The 22,966-nt window shown below is 36.3% G+C and overlaps 1 protein-coding gene across 1 annotated transcript in view; it reads right to left on the bottom strand.

Moving 5' to 3' along the window:
* Nucleotides 1-22,966, bottom strand: part of LOC126911952 (uncharacterized) — a 59,467-nt gene that overhangs the window by 25,315 nt on the left and 11,186 nt on the right. The gene's annotated exons all lie outside the window — the stretch shown is intronic.

The following is a 22,966-nucleotide window of genomic DNA, read 5'->3' as shown; positions in this document are numbered from 1 at the left end:
TCATCGTAAACTCACAGTTTATGATATTCTGGCTCAGTTCAGTTTCTCAGTCGCTAATATTTTTTTGATAAATAATAATTATTATTGAAGAAGTAATATCATACATAGACATTATAGGCAGTGTGTAATGTGAAAATACTAATGTGATGATGAGAACCGATTTAATAAAAAATAACAATTCCGACGAACGGAGATAATCTTTACCTGTTTTAAAGTCGATTAAAATGTACATTTATATTAATCGACTGCTATTTCCTACGTGCTTAATAATTCTCTCTTCCTGCTCTGTTGCAATCCCCAAAGATTTACATGTGCCGTAGAGTTACAAATGTTTCACCTTTGTGACTGACAGTCAGTCTATCCAGTCAGGGTGACTGACTGACAGTCACACGCCCAATCTTAATTCACGTAATTTCCAATTTTATAGAGTCATCTTGTTCAAGCTAAGAATTAGCTATGTAAGTAAAAGATAACCTAAATATAATAAAGATATATGTTAAGAAAAACAGTAATATAATTACATATGTTATAATATTAAGCTTATTAATTAAAAGGGATTAGTACTAGAAGGTATTGAGGTTATTGTGTTGAGATAGTATTCTTTGCTAGGCTTTGATAATGATAACAAGCAGTCGCTTCAAGTCGGTCTTAACGACGCGCGACGTTTTAATTTTTACAGACAATTTATACATATTAGAGGAAGAAAGTTTTATTATATATACCTACATATTATAATATTACATAGTACTTTTACAAAGCTTACGTAATGTGTCAGTTAGCCATTTAGCTGGTTTCTTCGGAGCCAAAACCGAAGAACCAAAAATAAGATAGGTACAACCACCAACCTGTTACGTTTCAGGCGTTTTTTCTTACATCTTATTACTTTACCGAACACTTTAAAAAGTTAACTGATACCATTCATCTTAACTCACGTATAATAAAACATTTTGTCCGTAATTATATTTTTGAAAAACTTTTTCTATTATAAAACTCATCATTCCTTTACTTCATATTTTATGTGTGTTTTCAAGTTTTTAGGGTACTGAGGTCCAAGAGTTCAATTTAATTTTACAGTCTGTTCTTTAAAAATGTTCATCTAATAATCAATCTATAGACAGTCTTCTTAAGTCATTACAGCAGCACAGTCCGTGGGAGAGCCATGCTTCGGCCCGGCTCGAGTGATACCACGGCCTCACAGAAAACCGATGTAAAATAACGCTTGTGTGGTGTTGCATTGTGTGAGTGGTGTCACCGGAGACCCAATTTCCCCGTTTCCCAATCTACCTAATCCCCGATTCTCTATCAACCCTTAAATTTCTAACCCCCAAAAGGCCGGCAACGCACTTGTAACACTGGTGTTTCGGATGTCCATGGGCGGCGGCGATTGCTTACCATCAGGTGATTCGTCTGTTCGTTTACCCGACTTATAGGTACCAAAAAATAGGTTTATCGCTGATATTTGGAGATACTAAATGTGGCCTGCGCAAAGAATCAAAGTGTTAGTGGTGTTTAAAGTTCATTATAAAGCAAGTAACTCAACAAATCGCCATAACTTTATTTTTTTATACCTTTTTGATACGGAACCTTACGACTCTTTAACAAAATACTTCCATTCTGCTTGAAAGATCTGGTGCCGACGATTTTCCGGTGAAAGGCTTAGTATGATGTGATTGATTGAACATTAAATGTATGTTTCTTTCTTTAGGAAATCTGTACAGCGACGTTTGAAATGCACAGTTGACTGGAGTTCTGTGTTGAATGAGCTCAAATGTACTTGAAGTATTTTATGATTTGCTTTTTTTTTGACTTGTTTAAATAAAGTAAAGCATGTGTAATATAAGAAATTAGTAGGTAGATTTTTATACCTAGATATTTTTGATACATTTATTAATTTATTAGTTTGGTTCTTTGTTTACGTAATATAATGGTAAAATTAAAGTAATGTACTATAGTTTGATTGTAATGTAAAATTATCTTGCAATGTAAAACTGCCAATAGTTCTAGCAGAAACGAAACGTTTAAGAAAATTACACGCATTACAAATGACAGCCATTAGTTTGAAACCATCCTTTACAAAATCCTTCCTTTGACGTTCTTAAAAATTCTTAAGAATAAAATTCAAAACAGTTGTACAATATAAAGAGGTCTGAAGAAATGTCAAGGGTTCGGGTCCCATCGGAAGCCCTTTGATTTCAAAAGCAATCGTTTTGTCACGAATCTTTAAAAAACGTTTTTGACCTACGAAACGACATCGATCTCAAAAATATTTAAACAAAATCTTGACTATACAAATGGGTGACCAATTTAATTTGATACATTAGAAGTATCAATTGTATTAATAATTACTTAGGATCGTAAGCCGATAGGGCTCTACGTCAGCTGGCTGTTAATCCCTATTTCCTTTACAATAAAAATAAAAATGCTATTCGGGATAAAAAAGTTTGACTTATTCTCGACGCCTCTTGAATTATTTATTCAGTAAAACTCTTAAGTTTATTGGTTGAGGGAAGAATATAAATACTTGAATATTTAAATTCTTGGGTTGGCTTTTTTCTTTGGTAAATATTATATGTATAACGTATATACATGATTTTTTCTGAAGGAAATCACGTGAACACTTGATAGAAGTTTTATTCATTGATTTCTCAATTATACAATTGAAGACAAATCATAATTTATGAAAACAGAGAGCTAGAACGATAAACGTATAATTATTTATATAATTATTTTATCGTATCGTCTCACCATTTATCCCCGGAGAGGTAGGCAGAGGTGCACATTAGGGCACGTAATGCCACTGTACAATATACACCCATTTTTCACCATTGGTGTTAAATGTTCCATGTGGTGATGGCTCTATTGCCTTATACTGGGCACAATACCAAACTCCGTGCTGATATATTGTCGGAAAATCGACAAAAGCCCACTAATACTTTGTCTCGATCCGAGAATCGAACCCGAGACCCCTATGTCTGGCAGTCACACTTGCGACTATTCGGCATTCTTGCATCCAATAAGCAACCTGAAACCAAAAGCTTTAGTACGTAACAAATTCTTTTACCTCTTGTAATTTTAGCTAGCTATGTTAATTTAATTCTTTCGATCCAATCTAAAATGTATTTAGTATTCCGATAATTAACATCCCAAAAGAATTGATGGAAAAACTTTCTGATAAAGAGTATCGTGACTATAGCATTACAACTTCAAATACAACCCTTTTGTACTGGGTTTTACTATTCAAGCGATTCTCGGAAACCACAAATGAAAAGCAATTTTATATGGCAACCGAGCGTGAAGTAGTCATCGTAATCTACTTAAATAAAATAACGAAAATATATTATGTCGAATTGGGAAACCTTTGTATACATGTGTATTTTAATTTAAACGTCTATCATTATTTTATTTTACCAGCCTTTTATAGCATTGGAGAATGGGGATATTAAAATTTCTTTGGGTCGAGATTTTTAAATAAATACGGAACGTCACGCTTTTTTATCCACGAAGGGCAAGCAGAGGTGCACAGATCACATTGTACCCTTCTGGAAATATAGACATTGATCTTTTTTTTTTAACCTTGCCCCACACTAGTATTTTCTCCTGTGTCGTGGGTGCATTTACATACTTACAATTTCACTTACACGTGACACCCAGACCCGGAACAACAAATTGTGGATGACACAAAGATTTGCTCCGTGCGACAATCGAGCTTGCTACACGTTGCACGGCAGCCGTGCAGTCATCTTCTCAATCCCCAATTCCTAAGTACTGTAACTTATGTTGCAACCTATTTGTTTTATTTTCTGTGACATAGATTCGAAGTGTCGGATTTACAGTTGTCGGCCTATACATTTCCGAGTGTGACTAAACAAAGTTATCTCGCACTTTCCCGGAGCGACGTTCGTTAAGATTAACAAGGGCTGGGTAACGAATCAACTCCAATCAGTGTTGTGTTCTCCATTGCTCGCCGAGATGTGACTAGTAGTACCACATCTAGTTTGTACATGTACATTGTACACACAATATTCATGAGCAGAATTCGTTTACAAGTATGGTAAAGTACTCAAAATTTGTGTTTTGAGATGTTTCTACACTATTTTTGTTCATTATAGATTCTTTTTTTTTCGTTTAAACTTTACTAACTACGTTAATACTTTACTAACTACTAAAAACTAACGTTAACTAAAAGTAAAAAATTAACTAAAAGTAAATAGTAATACATGTTCAGTTTTTAGGAAACGGTATTTGTAATTTACATTAACGTAATTTAGTGAGCCATAATGCCTCAAACATTAATGCATTCTTCTCGCAAATTGAATAAGCTTTATGACAAAACACGTAAAATAATACAAATCTGTAATAAAATCTGACACACCTTCAAGCAAAAAAAAAAGGAAACAATAAAATCAAAAACCGAAATCCCTTCCACCCGTACTAAATCTTTTATGGACAAGATACATGAATTTATTTTTTATAAATTCCTCAACACCGGAGGAGCGGAGTGCCTGGGGTCGGAGGCAACACTTTGAACGATGTAATTTGCATGTTATTATGAAACAAGTGAGGGAAGCATTTCAATTTTGCCAGCTCATAAGGCTCAGCAATCGACTGTGCTCATACCCTCATTAAAGTTTGGGTTGACTTTCTGGGTGACAGGGCCGCACCCATGTTGTTGTATGACAATACGAAATATAAATTGGATCGTCAGCATTTTTTATCGTTCAGATTCATTTATTATGAAACATACTTATGCGTGTGGAAAAAATAAATTGATCGAATTTGTGCGGCTATAAGAGTGACTACTAAATTAACTAAAACTGATTTCGAGTCACAGAGGGACTCTTCAGTTAATTTAGTAAGTCTCACATAGTTATTATAAAAATATAAGAGTGACTACTGATTAATCTTTGGAACAAAGTTGATTGAGTTTGATTGAGTTCCCAAATTATAGGTAGAGAAAAACAGATAATAATAACAAACATAATTTTTCTTGGAAATCGAAGTAAGATCAAAGAATATAAGCAGTATGACAGTTTAACCAGATGCAAAGTCATAGATTAATATTTACCATTAAACAAATGCATGTCCCATGTATGATTATTTGCTGTTAAGTAAGTTACTTAGTTAATTTATTTAAAAGTTAGCTAATACATTATGACTGCAGAGTGTGTTGCAACATTACAGTAAAAAGCACTGAAGGGCAACGTGCTTTTAAGAGCTGATAAGACAAGGTTGAAAACCTGTGTTGTAATAAAAAATAATGGATTGGAAAATCCATTTGTTATTGCACAATTGTCAGCGGCGAAATGATGTTTTAATTATATTATTTATTTATATCCGTATAAGGTGTTTGAGAATTATCTCCCACGCCCTTAATGGGACCAAGACGGGAGAAGTCATTGGATGATTTTCCCCCTCAAAAAAACGCCCTTAATGGGAGGAAGTGCTGTTTTAAGATTACAAAAGTGAAAAAAATTCGTACCCTTTTGTATGAAAAGAAAAAAAAATACTCATAATCAGTAATTTAAATTTACTATTGTAATCTTCAAACACAACACTGCCTCCCATTAAAGCCGTGGCAAACAATTTTAAAGCTCCCTATATAATCTGTGAGACCACCCTCTCTACGGACTGATGCAGATATTTATAGTTATCTAAATTCGTCTCTGGCTGTCGAGTGGTCTCGTTAAGTCCCGGTCTTGTCAGGAAACTCACTTTTACAGACATTGTTATTCTTGTCTTGTGACTGGCAAGGCCCAAAATTGACTTCGCGTCGTCGCCTCACTCGTGTGAATTTTTGGCCCCAAAAATCACACGCCCATTGTGGTTGGACCGTCATCATCTAGTTCTTTTATATATCTTATTTTAGAAAGAACTATTCTATGTTCAGAGAATATGTGTAAAGGCAAAGGTTTTTGTATAAAAAATATTTCTACGAAGGTTTCCCAAAGTTTTCTTTTTTTGGGATTCATTGTTAGTTTTTTTGTGAATGAACTTGCTTGAGTGTGTTACCTTAGTACTTTTTTTGTTATATAGGTAGAATGATGTGTTATTGTTACGCAAGTCTGCTACTAAAAATACTCATTTTAATACACATTTGTAAAGGTTACATTTCTTCAGAATATGCTGAAGCTTGGAAATTAACATATTATGTATATTATTATATATATATATTTGCAAATATATAGGAAAATTTTGTACATGTATATAAATCTGAAACTAATCACTGATCCATTAAAACACCGTTATATTAAATTTGAGAAACACACCTAACACATAACTTCACAACCAGAGTTACAACCGCAAAGGACTAACGAAGCGAACTGAAAACCGTAGTATTTTACCGAAGCAAAGGTACAAAATAAATAAAAGTAAAACATGTTCTTTTTCCTTCTCGCTTCGGAAAGGACTGTTCACTACGCCATTTTGTACTTTTTCTTCACACACACTCTTTCCGTAGCATGAAATTTAAACCTATAGTCCTAACCATTACTAGAGAAACCATACTTGGCTTATTATCGAGGAAAATTGATGTAAAATATTAATTTAGTAGTTATTTATAATCAACAGAGCTACACGTGAATTTTGTTAAGAATGTTAACTTTTGGACGTATTTATGATGTGCTAATTTGCTTTCGTAAGTTTTCTTTGGAAATTCGAAAATTTTCCAAAATTTTCCCTTATTTAGCATGCAGATACTCAATTAGGGACGTGAAGTGACTGTCAAACTGACCTCCCCAATCCAAAAAAATCTTAAATTCGTTTAAGAGTCTAGTGCGAGTTTATTTCACGTTAACTCGTTCGACACATTTGAAACGATCGGCGCTCTGATTGGCCAACTTCAAATAATCAACCAATCATAGGGCGATAAGGAAACATGCCCATCGCTTTAATGTAAAAAAACTCACACTAGACATTCAGACTATTCTACCATTAGACTTCCTATCAAGATTGTCATTTGTATTCGTTTAACAACCTGCGCCAACGGCTTTACTTATGCATGTTCTTATATGTAAAAGGGATTGAAACATCGCCACTTTTGAGAATCCCTTCTTTAATAATGTAATTTGTCGCCAGAATAACCAAGAAGGCCTTATCTGCCTCCAGTAATCGAATTTCAAACCTCAGGATTGAAGGTTTTATACATATGTATGTAGTCAGATGTAAAATACTCACAGATTGTGTCGTCGAAAATCTGTCGTCAAAAGTTTTCAATGGAAAAAGTAATGAGACGAAAAGTCTAAGACGTGTTTCATTATCATACTGAACTTTGTACAAGTTATGAATTAATTTTCTTTTGACTTTGACTTTAAGAAGGTTGTATGAAATGTGGTATACTTCAAGTATATGGTGTAACACTGTCGTTTTCTTTAGTGAGGTGACGAAAAATTTGTAAAACAATTTTGGCAGTACCCTTAGTACGAGTTTGCTTTGCGTTGAACGAGATTGAAACAAGAACGCGTTCTGCGCTCTGATTGGTTGGTTCATTCGTACCGGCCAATCAAAGCGCCGGGGTACGAGCACAAGTGAATGTATTTTATAATTTGACAGTGCACTGCATTTACTTGAATTCTATTACAAAGGTAAGAAGAAAATTCTATTAAACTTGATCATGGACATTTTGTCATTTTCGTCAAATCGAAAGTAAATAATTACTTTAGTTTTATTTGTTATTTTAATGCTTTGTAATTTGTATAGAAAACAATAAAGTATGAAGACACAGCTTTTTTAATGCAGCATCTAAATTTAAAACCAAAAGGTTACACATTATAAAAATGCAACAAGGAAATTGGTATTTAATGAAACACACACGAACCTTGACACGATAAGCGTATCAACGAAACTTTGTCAAGTTCACGACTTTTTTTTTCATTTTCCTTATATACAGGGTGTCCTACGTTTTAATAAATCGCAGTCAACGTAGTGTCGAGTTTACTGCTGTTCCTTTTGTTACTCCGAAATGCCTTAAAAGCCTTTGTGGGTAAGCGTTTCCGTGAATGGCCGACCCGACGACAACCTCAACTCACGCGTGATATGTACTCCAGATACTATGGTTTGAAAAAATATACACGTTATATTTGGTGTAAGTTGAGGTATGTATGGGACTAGGAGTGTATTTTTTGTTAAAAATCAATCAATATTTATTTTAATTTAAATTGTACCAGGTATCTAGGTTATGTTATTGAATACTTAATTACGGTACTTACATTATTGCATTAGGTATTATCCTGTGATTTTATGAAGCGGTCTTTATAATCATTTAATTCGAAATCAAAATCACATTAAATATTCATGCAGGTAAATTATTTAGTACTATTTTAATCAAAGGAGTATTACAATTAAAATATAATTTTAATGCCTGTTTTATCTTATACTATTCAATAATACCAATAAAATATCGATAGCTTGTCAAATTTATACTCAGCGCCAGTTATAATTATCATGACACCGGAATACGATAACAGAATAAAATTACATTTTTACAGCATATATTTTTTTATCAATTTTAAAAAGCCACCATGTGTCAATTTTGTTGAAATTGAATAGAACACATTTATAGTGTGCTGTGATATTTCGATAACATTGGCAGGTAGACTATTATGTTCAATGTTGATATGTATAAATATATTTGTTTGATTGCTTTTCTGTTAATATTGTCTTTAATTACGTACATATGTACATACATAATCTCACACCTTTTTCCCAATGTAAAGACAATGGAACGCCAATTGCTACGATTCAAACACACCTCTTTCGCTTAAATCGCTCACTCTTTAATTATTTCCTTTTTATGAAAGTTACAAGCTGACGAATCATCTGATGGGAAGTGATTAGGGACGCCCATGGACAACCCGTAACACCAAGAGGAGTGAATTGCCAACTTTTTGGAGGACTTTTATTGACTTTTAAGTCCCTGTTTTCCCGTTCCTACCCCTGCTACGTTTCATTCTTAGGTAATCATTTCATTTAATAGGTATGTAAAGGGCTACTACGTAGGTACAACATAGCATCGTAAAAAAATGAGAAAATTGTATTTACTTGTTAAAAATATTTTTATAAATAGATATTAAGTTCTTTTATGTTTATATTTATATTTGGTTAAGGTTCCTATGAGGGTGACATGACCCTCCAATATATTTATTAAAGATTTTTTTTTTTTTTTTTTTTTTTTTTTTTTACATTTAATGGGTCGACGTTTGGCCGCTATCTCACCTGATGGTAAGTGATGATACGGCCTACGGTGGAGCACGTCTGCCCATAAGCAACCTATTCACTCGGGCCTTGAAGACACCCAAGTTATACCCATCAGGAAACACAGACTCCGGCAAGGAGTTCCACTCCCTAGCAGTTCGCACAAGGAAGCTTGAAGCGAAGCGCTTCGTGCGAGTGGGTGGGATATCTACCATGAAGCGGTTACGCCTCGCCGATTGTCTTGTGGTTCGATGATGAAAAGGACTAGGGGGAATCAAGTTGTGCAATTCCCCCGCACACTCTCCGAAATGTATCCGGTAAAAAACGGAAAGGCTTGCGACCTTGCGCCTGTGTTCAAGGCTTTGAAGCCGGGCCTCCACAAGCGCATCGTCATTGATGAGCCTCTTGGCACGCCTTTCAATGTGTTCGAGCGCATCCAGCTGGTATTTGGCCGAGCCGTCCCAAAGGTGAGAACAGTACTCCATACATGACCGAACCTGCGCTTGGTACAGGCTCAGCAGTTGTTTCGGTGTGAAGTACCGTCTCACCTTCGAGAGAATACCCAACTTCCTACCAGCCAGATGCGCCTTCGACTCTATATAAGAGCCGAAGTTAAGCGTTGGCGATAGAGTTACGCCCAGAAGCTCAAGACGATCCGCTACCGGAACGGACACATTTCGGAAAGTCGGAGCCAGCGGGAATTGACTCCGTTTGGCAGAGAATAGACACGCCTGGGTTTTGGTAGCGTTGAACTTGACCAAGTTGGCGTCACCCCAATCGGAAACCGCCTTCAAGGACGAGTTCAACCGTTCGACCATGGATTCTCTTTGAGACCGGATCTGTGTTCCGCTACTCCGCGCATCGGACACATACCTTTCAACAACTGTGCTGTCATCTGCATACCCAAAGATACCGGGCTTAAGCAGGTCGTTGATGTGCAGCAAAAAGAGCGTTGCTGAAAGTACTGACCCCTGAGGGACTCCGGCGTTGATGCCAAATTGGTCAGACGAGCAGCCATCAATGACTACTCGAATTGACCGATCCCTCAGGAAGTCTGCAATCCATCTGCACAGATCAGCGGGAAGTCCATATGCAGGAAGCTTGCCGATAAGGCTGTCGTGCCAAACCCTGTCAAAGGCCTTCGATATATCGAGTGAGACCGCTATTGCCTCCCCGTGCTTCTCGATGGCCTCGCTCCAAATGTGGGTGGCATACGCAAGAAGGTCCCCAGTGGATCGGTTGCGGCGAAACCCATACTGCTGATCACTGAGGAGGTCGTTACCTTCAAGGTATGCCAGGAGCCTGTTGTTAAGTACACGTTCCATACTCTTGCAGAGTATGGACGTGACCGAGATGGGCCGGTAATTATTAGGGTCGGCACGACTACCTTTTTGGGCACAGGCTGCACGTTGGCTAGCTTCCATGCAACCGGCACTTGACCAGTCTCCAAAGAAAGTCGAAACAGGCGTGTCAGGATTGGAGACAACTCAGGCGCACAGATTTTTAAAACCACGGCTGGGATTCCGTCGGGGCCACTGGCCTTGTTCACGTCAAGATTACGCAACGTCTTATATACCTCCTTCTGTCGTATGCGAATTTTTGACATATTCGTCTCGCAAACTCTATGGAGAGAAGGAGGCAAAGCGCCACCAGTATCAAGACGTGAAGATTCCGCAAATAGAGAAGCAAACAGGTTCGCTTTCTCTACCGCGGTGTGTGCCAGCGTCCCGTTAGGCCCCAGGAGAGGTGGGAGTGAAGGGCGGCAGAAGTTCGATTCAACCGCCTTGGCCAGGGACCAAAACGCTTTACTACCCGCTGGGTAAGAAGCCAGTTTGTTCCCTATTCGGCCAATGTGGTTGAACCGAGCCATCCGTAATGCCTTTTTGCATGACTTGGCAGCCCGGTTATAGGCTCTCTTCCTCTGAAGAATATCGTCAGCCCTACGACGCCTGGCATCCGCCCATGCCAAGTATGCCGCATGCTTTCGCGCTTCAGCACGTCTGCAGTCGGCATCGAACCATGGACGAGTCCCACCGAAAGATGTCGCATCCGAGAATGGAATGTAGTATTCCATGCCCTGACGCAACACCCCCGTTATGGCATCCGCACAAGCTGACGGGTCCTCAGTAGAGAAGCAGACAGGCCGCCAAGGATAGGATGCAAAAAAAGATCGCATCCCATCCCAATCTGCTGACTTGTACCGCCACATCCGCCGAGATCCTCTGGGACAAGGATCCGGTGGGGAGTACGTGGATACGGATTTCACCAGACAGTGGTCAGAGCTACCCAAGGGTGAAGAAACTGACACCGAGTAGCTGTCTGGATCAGTTGTCAGCAGAAGGTCTAAGCAGTTGGCAGTGTGCGAGTCGACATCGGGCACCCTTGTGGCCTCCTGGACCAGCTGGGTCAGGCCAAGCGTTAGCGCAAGCTTACGCATTTCCCTCCCAGCATGGTCAGTGCACTGGTATGGGAACAGCCACTCCTGGTGATGGGCGTTAAAGTCCCCCAGTAACACCAACTGGGCCGAAGGGTACCTCTGCCGAGCCGCATCCGCCGTCTCCACAAGGTGTTGAGCTAATCTGGTCGTCTCCAAATCTCCGCTGTGCGACCGGTAGACACAGGCATAGAGAATTTTCTCCATCCCTGTGTCCACCAGTATCCACAAGGTTGAAAAACTGGGGTCTTCAAAGTTTCGGAGACGCCGGTAACAGATGCCGTCTTGGACGTATAGGCATACGCCTGCGCGGGGAACGAAATTGTGCTCCAGGGAAAAGCCTGGGTAGTTCAGGTATGATACGTCCGACGGACATCTGATCTGGGTCTCCGAGAGAAACAAGAGCGTGGGGTTCTCGGTCTCTAGGTGGTGATGGACCGCATTGATATTTGAGTGCAAGCCTCGAATATTTGAGAGGTGCACTTTGAGGGAGAGGAGTGCAGCCGCTGTTGAACCCTTTTCTTTGCTCTTGTTTTCATTTTATGAGTATGAGGTTGCTGAGAGGATGGCAGTGAAATGTTCCTCCACACAGGCGACCCCAGACGCGCGCCGCAGTTAGCCACATCATTGGGAGGCCAGCCTGGAGACTGCGGGGACGCCCGAGCCCCCCCATGGATATCCATCGGGCCCTCTCGTCCGGTCGCCAACCGGCACGATGGCGTATCCATGGGATTTTTCGCTAGATGGCGGGGCAGCCTTTCACGTGTGGCTAGCACGCTAATTGGGCCCCCAACTATCTGCGGTCGGCCAGCGGTGCACCGTGCCTCGGATCCCGCTACCCTCCGCGACTGGCCACCCGATGAAGCTACACCAGCGCGCGCCAGATCGGTCTACTCATAGTGGAGCAAACATCTCGACCCATCCTCTCATACGGCTTCACCGAGCATCGTGGCGGAACACGGCTAGGCCGCTTGGCGACACGGTTTTGCTCGGTGGGTGGTTATAATGCCGTCGGCCGAAGCCTACCACCAGAGTGTCACCTGATTAGCACCACCCAGAGGCCACGTGTAGGGTTTCGGTTTTTTTGGGTGCTCTCCTACGGACGAGGGTGACTCAGCCTCCAAATAAAAAAAGTCAGTGTCAGAATGTGTACGTGTTTCTAGAGCTGTAGAACAATATGTCACTGTCCACTGCAGCATTCGCATGTAAGACGTCCAATAAATTGATTACTAATCCGTCAATGGTCATTGAATTGTGCTCTATCCTAATGCCCATGTCTTATAGGACATACCTATACGTATGTATATGGTATAACTAGTTTAGCTTTGTCTCACTTTGTATGATTCTTCCGTACATTCAACAGTCAGTTTATACTAGTATTACATAGCTCGATGTGTTCGATCTGATACTAACAATAAAAACAATGGTGGAACGTGCTAAATCAACTAAAATTTACCTACATCGGTTTACTCACGTGAACATACTGAGAAAAGTTATGCATACCTGTTTCGGTAATCATTTCATTAAAAAGATATAGCGTTTAATTATATTCAATAGGTAAATTATATACCTATACCTATAACAATCATTACCTATATTACTATGTTTACATGCACATCAATTATACATGTATATATTGTTCTGTATCAATTATACTGCAAAATATAGTGTTTCAGAGATAAAATTTTCATTGAAAAGCAGCATTACGAATACATTCAGAAATACACTGAAAAACGTTAAAATACTGAAACGTATGTAAGTAGTTATTTCCACTTCAGTTCCGAAACTGAAATATGAAACAAATCGGATTACCACGATACGTTCCGGCCACCCGAATATTTCAGAGTAATCAAATATTTATGCTGTTCAGAGGATTTATTTATCTTCTATGCATATTATAGTAATGTGCTGAAATTATTCAAAGTTTTTTCAATCGTTGAATAATACTATAATTGTTAATTTCTGAGGTGATCTTTCTATTATCATCAGCCAGAATGTCTACTATTGAATAAAAAATCCCTTTTAAGAGGAGTTCACTATAATATAATAATATTTACAGAATGCTATTAAACGATGAAATTTTAGTTACAATGTAGGCATATATACTTATTTCCCATTATTCATGTTTATATAACTTTTAGTAATAAAGGTTATGTATTTCATTCTGTATTTTGTTATGCATTGGAGTTAAAATGGCTTGCTGGATGCACTTAAAGTGACCATCAATCACAGTCCGGTCCCGATCAAAGCCCTCTCTTTGTGTTTCCCATTTACTTTACATTAAGACCACTACTATATAATATTGTATGGTGAATTATCACTTTTTTTATTAAAAAAGTCATTTAAGAGTTTTTGCAGCATTGTTTTAATTTATAAATAAATAAAAATTCTTTTATACTGTTTATTTTAATGCCAAATGTTAGTGAAATCGAAAACACCATTTTATTGTTATTTATTTAATATTTTTAGTTGAAAAACAGAGATTTTTTTGTGAAAAATTAGCTTCATAACTATATTTACATAGGCACGTTTATTTACACACTAGACTAACAAAATTCCTACATACATACGTATATTACAAAATCATAACACCAATTTCAATATGAAAACTGAACATATTCAATCCAGAAGGACCAAAATCCGGGTCACAAACAAGCCCACGAGCCGTTTTTAAAAATAATCGTTTTCTGTGCAAACAAAAGCTTGGGTTGGTGCGGCGCTCCCTTCAACTTTTGACATCCATAAACGATGGATTGGCAAACAATATGATGATGGAATGTCCCTGAGCACACCGCTCGCTCCCTCTTTGATACATCACACGCAGCTATGGATTAATTCAAAATAGATTTTGTGTTTTGAATAGGTATGTTGAATATTTATAAGTAATAATTAAATATATTTGGCTTGTTATTTTTCACGATCGTTTCGACTAATCGTTTATCACATTTTATTTTAAACCTTTCATAATTATATGATTTCAATCACATTCACGGGCTACTGCTAACCACAGGATACGGAGAACATCAAAAGGCATTAATCACCACGCATGCTCAATGCGGGTTAGCTTACACATTTAGTTTGAATATGACTACAAATACCAACCTATTTTAAAACGCATATAAGCTTACTTTTAAAAAGATTTTATTATTTAAATTTATTTCAATTCCAATAACAAATGAGGATACATTTCTACCGTGTACCTTTCAATACATCATCTTCAGTGTCATTGCGAGTAACGACAGCTCCAGTATTGTTGGTCGTTGGTCCTTCGGTCCAAATTTCCCTAAGGTCTCATAACCAGAAGGCATGACGTAATAAGCAAGCAAGCTTTTAGAATTCATTCCCTGTTTTGATGTGTTTATTTACGTGAGTTTATTTTAATTGTTATGGTGTGATGGTATTAAAATTTTAAAATTAGAAGAGGTTTTGTGAGTTTGGTCCTATTAGGGATGATGTCACTTAGGTAATGAAAATTTTTGTGTTTTTAGTAACACTGGTTTGCAAGATAGTAGAGCTAAAATTGTGACTTCTATTTTAATCATTAAAAAACTTAAATAACACGATTAAATAATAAGCCTCGCTTTTAATGCAATGTGAACTGACTGATATGTGCAATACTCCGTTGAAATCAGTGCTCGGAACAGGATAGCTGTTAGGAACTTCATATTTGTTTGGAAACTGTTAAGTCTATAAATTAACTATTATGTTAAAAGTCCTATAAAAGTTAAAAGAAATAAAATCATAGAAAACAAATATTTTATTGAACACCAACGTCCTAAGCACCCAATTTATAATCTAAAGACCAGTAACCAATCACATCGAACCCCAAAAGCTTGGTACCCACATAAGAATGACGTCACACACATCCACCATATTTCATACGTCATGTAGGGGTCCGTTTTCCACTTCACTTGAGTAATTACCCAACTTTACAACGTACAGTCAAAGTATGAAACTGTTTGATTAATTAGACCTGGATTTTGTTTCAGCTTTGACGAAACTCCCTCGACCTGTGGGTTAGCGATCCGAAGTTTCGAAAGATTAATATTCCTATACACATGTACGTATTTGTCGATTCTGTTCCGTCGGTATGAGAATGGATGACAGTGTATTTAAGTTTTGGAGTGTAATTTATGTTTGATATTGTATTTGTTACTTAGAGTCTTAGAATATGTATTGATTAATCACTTATACACTATTTGTTGAAGTAAGTTTTGGTAATAGATCTAAATACGATTATCTTTATATTCTATGTTAAATAATGTTTAATTTGTATAAATTCCTATAGATGACATGGATATGTAAGTGGTATGGTAATATGGTCACCAATCAATATCATAGTGTAACCAATTGAAAGTACATATACTTTTGAGCCGCGAGTATACATCAACATCATATAAGTGGCACTGCTGACCAAAGGCCTCTTCTCACTCGGAGAAGGTTTGAGCATTAATCACCACACTTGCTCAATGCGGGTTGGCGATTTCAATGCTCATGATTTTTAAAAATTCTAGATTTTTAAGGAATTAGAAATTATAGGTTTCCTCGCGATAATGTGTACCACTAACCAATGCTTAGAATGTTCAAATACCTTTACTTAAACCAGGCAATTAAGTCTAACCTAACCCTCTCACCTCCTAAGCTCGTCCCTAATCACTTTATTGAAACAATGGCCTAACGTACCCAATTATATCCCTCTGCATTCAATATGCAGAGGCTAGGTCTCGTCCTAGGCCGACAATAGGTCGAATACCGATGCATTGATCGGCGCGATGGTTCTTGGACAATACGTTTGGAATGAATGACCGGAGAATAAATTAATGTACTGCAGATAACTGAGGTGGTTTTGGAGATCGATAGAGTATATTTAGAGTGAGAGGTTTCTGGTTAGTCGTTTATTTTATGGATTGTTTGGATTGTTTTTACAAACATACAAAAAAGCAAGTTTAATTAAAATTATCATAAAGTGGTTCTGAATCATGTCTTTAGTGACATATGATTACAATTCTAGCAATGTCTTACCAAACACACGACTTATAAAAAGTAGTAAAGTTACAAATTGAATACCATTACTTAAGAATTTCGAAATAATCCATCCCATTACATACGATAAAACAATTTTGTAATGGAAAACCTTTTTATATAAGAATCAAAGCTGACCTAAAAACCATCCCTCAGGAGTAAAAAAATGCCCCTTTTCTTAAAACCCACAAGTCACGTAACGGTTTTTTGAGTAGTCGCTTTGTGACCCAAACGCTACTGGGCAAGACAAAAGTGACCCTTTTAGCCCCCGGCCACGACTTCACTTTCATAATAGACTTTCACATTTGCCTTTCAAACGACAGCCATTTGATTTTTGTAGGGGACTTTGATTTTTGTATTTTATGAAGAAATCGTTGCGTAAAGCAGTTGACAATTGAGTGAGTTGTACGCATTGTGTAATAGTCACGTGGATAACTATTTATTTGAAGAAAATTACTGGGTTCTATGGTTTTCAGATATTGATAAGTCAACCAAATGTTGCAGACCCTATGTATATTTATTTTGTGGTAGTTTAATTGTCAATGGAGAAAAAATTGAAACATACCATTTCGTCTACTTTTACTGCTGAAATTGCATTATATTTTATATTTTTCATACGCAATATTTCAATTATTGTTCAACAGATACCAAATTTTTCGATAAACGAGTGATAATTACATTTCGTGTCACAAAAACACGTAGCAATTTAAAAGCTTCTGTTAGGTTGCCACGTTCATTCCAATTTATTTTTTCCAAGTCATCACGAAGGAGATGATACGAAAACAATAATATTATCGAGAAAATTGTTTTTCATCGTTTGTGAGCAGAATTTGTTTATAAATAATTATATTCTTAGAATTTATATTTAGTAAGAAAAACAAACATCATATAATATTAACTTAGACATACGTAATGAAGAAATTTGAAAGGGGTAAGCAAAGACGAATATTTTCCGTTTGCCGAAATACGTCCTTGTATCAATTCACATGACACATATCAACAGCCTATAATTCGCCACTGCAGACTAAAGGCCTCTTCTTGCACGGAGGAGTTTGAGAATTAATCACCACGCTTGCTCGATGCGGGCTGGTGATTTCAAACTTAAAAACACAATGTTACTTTGTAAATATACACCTCTGCCTACCTCTTCGGCTGAGAGGTTATGTTATATTCAATCACTTTATATATAAAAAAAAACATATCTCTTAAAAATATACATATAATTGAAGTATCCCACTAGAAAAAGTAAATAATCGTCATTTTTCCATCCAATCCAACATGAGATGTAGGTAGCAATAAATTTCCCTATTTATGTCCCAACAAACAGTCGTTGCAGTGAGATTTATTGAACTACAAACACTTTATTGATATTTGTGTAGTGTATGTATCCTTTGGAACAGGGAATATATTCCTGAGATATATGATTTGTTTGCATATCTGCACAGTTGTTATACCTGGAAGGTATAGCAAGATTATTCATTGCAGTTTTTGGACTAGACTACTTGAACAATAATAATTAATTAGAATTTCCAACACGTAGTTACTTTATTTTTATACTAACTTTCGTAAGACGTACTAGAAATAGACCTAGAAACAAAGAGAAAAGCACTATTAGTAGTCGCACGTCTGCGCATGCTGCTCATTATGAAGAGTCCTTCTGTGAATCGAAACTAGTAGAGCTTTTCTCAAAATGCTTACTTGTGTCAACCGTTGTTTCTACTTAACGTAGTTATTAAAGATAATATCTACATAACAGTAGCCTACTGAATTGATTCACTGAATAAAAAAGCAAAATTAAAGACCAGATTGGCGATATATTAAAGAAGGGCCAAATCAAAAGTACCTTTAACCAACGAGTATGCATGAAAAGACTGATGACTGTTGATGAAGCGAAAGAGGTATGTAAGATTCATAGCAATTGGCGTTCCGTTTTGAAGACAGGTGTGAAGTAATGTATGTATGTACGTAGGTAAATGTAACATACATTGACAATTATATATCATCCACTTTCTGAAATAACATACACAATACATAAAAACACAACAAAACATACAAACTTTTAAATTAAACTTTTATTTCCCATGTCCTAGTTCACAATATTGGATTTTAAAACTAATATTAGTAGTCGATACATGAAGCATGCATTTGCCTGCTCGCTTCGTGAATGTCGTACCATAACTCATTTCCGTTAGTTGACTTTTACAGCGCACCGTAATAAATGGCTCACTCGTTTTTTACTTCATTTCCACGTGGAAATACCATCGCCTCGCTCATCGATAGACTTGGGAAGTGTATTAAGGTGTTTTTGTCCTGTTATGTTCTTACAAATTACTAATTGCCCTGTTATGCTCTTAGAAATTGCTATTTGGAATTTCATTTCATAGGCTTTATTTATTTTATTTTATTTGGTGTTATTTATTTTTGTTAAATGATATAGGTAATAAATTATCTCATTAATATCTCAATCTCGAGATTTTAAGAGAGAGGAGAATTTCGGTTGTATGAATTATCATATTGCGAGATGTTTGTTTGTTACAAAAAAAAAAAACTAATTCAGAGCGTGCATCAGCGCATTGATTTTGTGCTAAATAAAATTTTTACAATACAAGTATCCTACAACAGAATGCACATAAATCACAACATAGGTATCATTTAACATATCAAAACGTCACATTATTTTGTGTTACACAATTTAATTTCCGTTCCACCGATGTCCAGCGTCCCTGTTGTGCATAAATTCGATTTTACATAAAAAAATAACGCTTTCCCTCGAGACTGTAGAAAGGGTGGCCATTTTTGTTGAAATTAGGGCAGATTTGTTTATCTTTAATGTTTTTATATTGAGGATAAATAAGGTTGTAAATAACCATTAGTCTTGTTATTTGAAGGGAGTAAACAGATAATAATAGATTTTTTATGTATTGTTGCGAATTGATTTTAAATATCGATGTGTAAAGGGAAAAAAACAGAAGATTGCAGGAATTTAAGAATTTTAATAAGGAAATAAACCTGGTACGCAAATATGATCAGTAAATAAATTATGATTTCAATTACAAAATAAATAGTGAAATTCAGAAATGTGCTCGATATTCCCCATTAGTTCACACACTTTATTAAATGGGATTCATATCTGAATTCACTAAATTAATACGCTTTATATTATTTCCACCTCTATCAAACTCTTCAGGGAATAATGAAATGTAACACCACATACCTACATACATACTATTAATATAGGTGTATATAATATATATGTGTACTACATTTCCACATAATTCTGATTACGAATTCCTAGAAAAGACTGAGCTAAAGCTCGTCCATTTTCACTAGTTGTGTAATTACTCAAGCATTAATATTTCTGTTCAATATAACACATATCTGTGGTTCGTGCCGTTTCATAGAATTCCTGTGTTTAATTTACGTACTAAAGGAACCTGGATTTATTTGTATACTATTGAAATGTAATTTTAATCAAAATATATTCAATATAGTAATTCTACTTAAATTTTGCTAATAGTAACTTATACCCATATTTCATATCACATCAACGCCATTTTCAATCAATTTCTGTACCTATCTATAAAAGATTAAATTCAGCAAAGTACGGACAATTTAAATTTCAGCTAGAAACGTCTTGAATTCGAAACTTGTAGACAAGAATTTGCAAAAGAAAAACATTACAACTAAAACGTGTTTCTGTAATACCGAAAAACCTGATTCGAATACTTTTTTCATCGATTCCAAACATCGCAATCGGCTCTCGAACGATAGTTCCATTTCCAGAATGGAATTGTAAAATTCTTCACCGAAAAATCCAATTACACTCCGCTTAACTTTGAACTGGAAAAGTACTTAAGCAACTATATTACGGGGATAAAAAATGTGATCTAAAGATGAAAATTATGTTTTATAGACCTATGTTACGACAAAGAATAAAAAAAAGTTAAGAAGTTTGTCAAAAAGACCGTTGCCGTTTTTTATAAGTATTCAGAGCCTTTGTCTAAAGAAGGAGTTAGGTCGCAACTACTTTCAAAGAAATTATTTGTTCGTATTTATTTAGAACATTAAATAAACACTGTAATCATTTTGACTGCAACTTCACATAGTAGTTTTTGGACCTATAATTATAATATAACATGTTCTAAAACTGCCAAAAACCAACAGTTAGACTTGGCGATTACGAGAAAAACTTTTAAAAGTGAACGTATTTTTAATTACTTGACAAATTGTTGACTTTTACAATCACTCACCAAATCCTTTACAAAATTTAGGACGTAAAGGGTATAAGTAGAGTATACTAAGCTCAGATTTCTATCCAATATCTTTAATACTAAAGAAACTTTCAAGCTAAGTAGAAACACGTCCAATATAATTATAGTATTGCCTGGAAAACTAGAACGCGTCGGTACGATTGCTAAGGAGGTACCTAGAGGTCGTTATGTGCACTAATGAGTTCATCGCTATGGGAGGTTATCTTATGCTCGCTCGAGTGTTAAGGTTTTATGCTCGTAGATAAGAGGTGGGTAGGTAACTATTTATAATATGTAATTACATTTATGTTTAGTGCTTTTTGGTAGTATATTTTTATGTAAACATTAGTAGCATGAACATACTTATTATGTCTATTTTTGTTTCTTACACAGAAATATATTTCTTAATATGGATAAAGAATAACCGGCATAAAACAATGTGTCCCAATTTCATTGTATATTTTCGGACGATCACCAAGTCACCTGCAAATATAGGTTATTGAAATTTTACATAATGCTAATGTCCATTCCTTTATGATAAGTATATAACATTCTTCATCCATGTCCCAAATTCAATTCATATTTACTTAGAATCACATTACAAATCACGTCTAAAGCCCCAACTCGCAAAATACAAAACTATTTTCGTTCACAAAACATCGAGAAGGTTCTCAAGTATCAAAATATCGTAAAGTACACTCGTTCTAGTTTAAAACAGAGCAAATAACTGCTGTAAACTAACCCGAGACGTTTTACTGAAGGAATTTCTTGAGCAAACCGTCTTGGCACCATCGCAGTGTACATTAGATGCACCAGTTCTATATAAACGTACGTAGTCTGTTAGCTTTGTCGGTCCATTTGTTTAGATTGAGGTGAAATCACGGTAGATTTAATTCCCATACGGAGTTCGTATTACATTATAAGACTCAGTTTTAGTGTGATGACTTTTTGAGTAGAATATAAGTACTCTTCTTTTACTGGGATGGGGAAATCATACAATGACTTCTTCCGCCTTGAGCGAGGCGAGAGGGAGTGTCAGACTTTTACTGAGTAAAAACCACCCCGTTCCTACTCCTGCTTTTCGAGCCGGACCCCGGTAAACCCGCTAAGTGTCCCCAGCATCTGTCGTGGTCTGATAGCTCTTTGAGGCGCACGCAGAAGGCGATGCGCAGTACGCACGGGCCTGGTTCTGGTCAGGCGGCGATCTACTGTTGCTAGCCATTCCGCCGACAATATAAGTACTCTACATTCTTTAATAGTATGTAAAACAAAGGACCTCTTACTCAGAAAATGTCCAACAAGGCAGCCGACTGATTACTGTATTGTAAAAAAGTTAATAAAGCAAGAATCACAACAAAGATGAAATGATAAAACCACGCTTTTGTGGTCTGTTCTTTCTGCATTTGGCCATACAATAGTTTCCTGCATCACTGCGTTTGAATAGTGGTACAAAGCTGAAAATCTGTAAGATAAAATGACGTTAAAAAATTGCATATTTAGTAGGAAAAGCTAAGGTTTTGCCTCAATGCTCTTTTATGTTTCTCATTCTACTAAAATTCATTTAATCCTGTACCAAATATTTAAAGTACCTACTGTATTCGCTCATCTAATTATCATTAATTGGATTTTGAAATCAATTTTGTAGCATTATTTAGTTAGTATTTCATAGTGATTGATTGGTTATACACACATTGTCCTATTTCAAAATTAGTAGGAACTAAGTGCGATGCGGGAGTATATAATATACAACTTCACTTCTAATACTTTTGTTTAGAGTTCAATCTGTATACTAGTCTCATTTACTATTTTATAATATTAATTTTTACTTCAAAAGTAGCCCTAAACTTTATAACATAATATCAAATATTACATCCAATTAAACAGTAGGTGTGTTCATGTGTGTAAAGCCTTATGATATTTTTCACATTTGACCGATTTTCCGTTGGATCGCGTTTATTGAAAAGGTAGTAGAAAGATTAGAAATTTATTGGAAAAGGTCTAAGCCGTAGATGAGATCGGTCACCTAAAAACGTCCACCTTTTCATAAGGTTGTGCGTAGGTTATACGTTTA

The sequence above is a fragment of the Spodoptera frugiperda genome, chromosome 20 (genome assembly GCF_023101765.2).
Source record: "Spodoptera frugiperda isolate SF20-4 chromosome 20, AGI-APGP_CSIRO_Sfru_2.0, whole genome shotgun sequence".
Classification (NCBI taxonomy): Eukaryota; Metazoa; Arthropoda; class Insecta; order Lepidoptera; family Noctuidae; genus Spodoptera; species Spodoptera frugiperda.
Note: the sequence above shows the minus strand (reverse complement) of the source record. Positions and strands in the feature narration are given on the sequence as shown.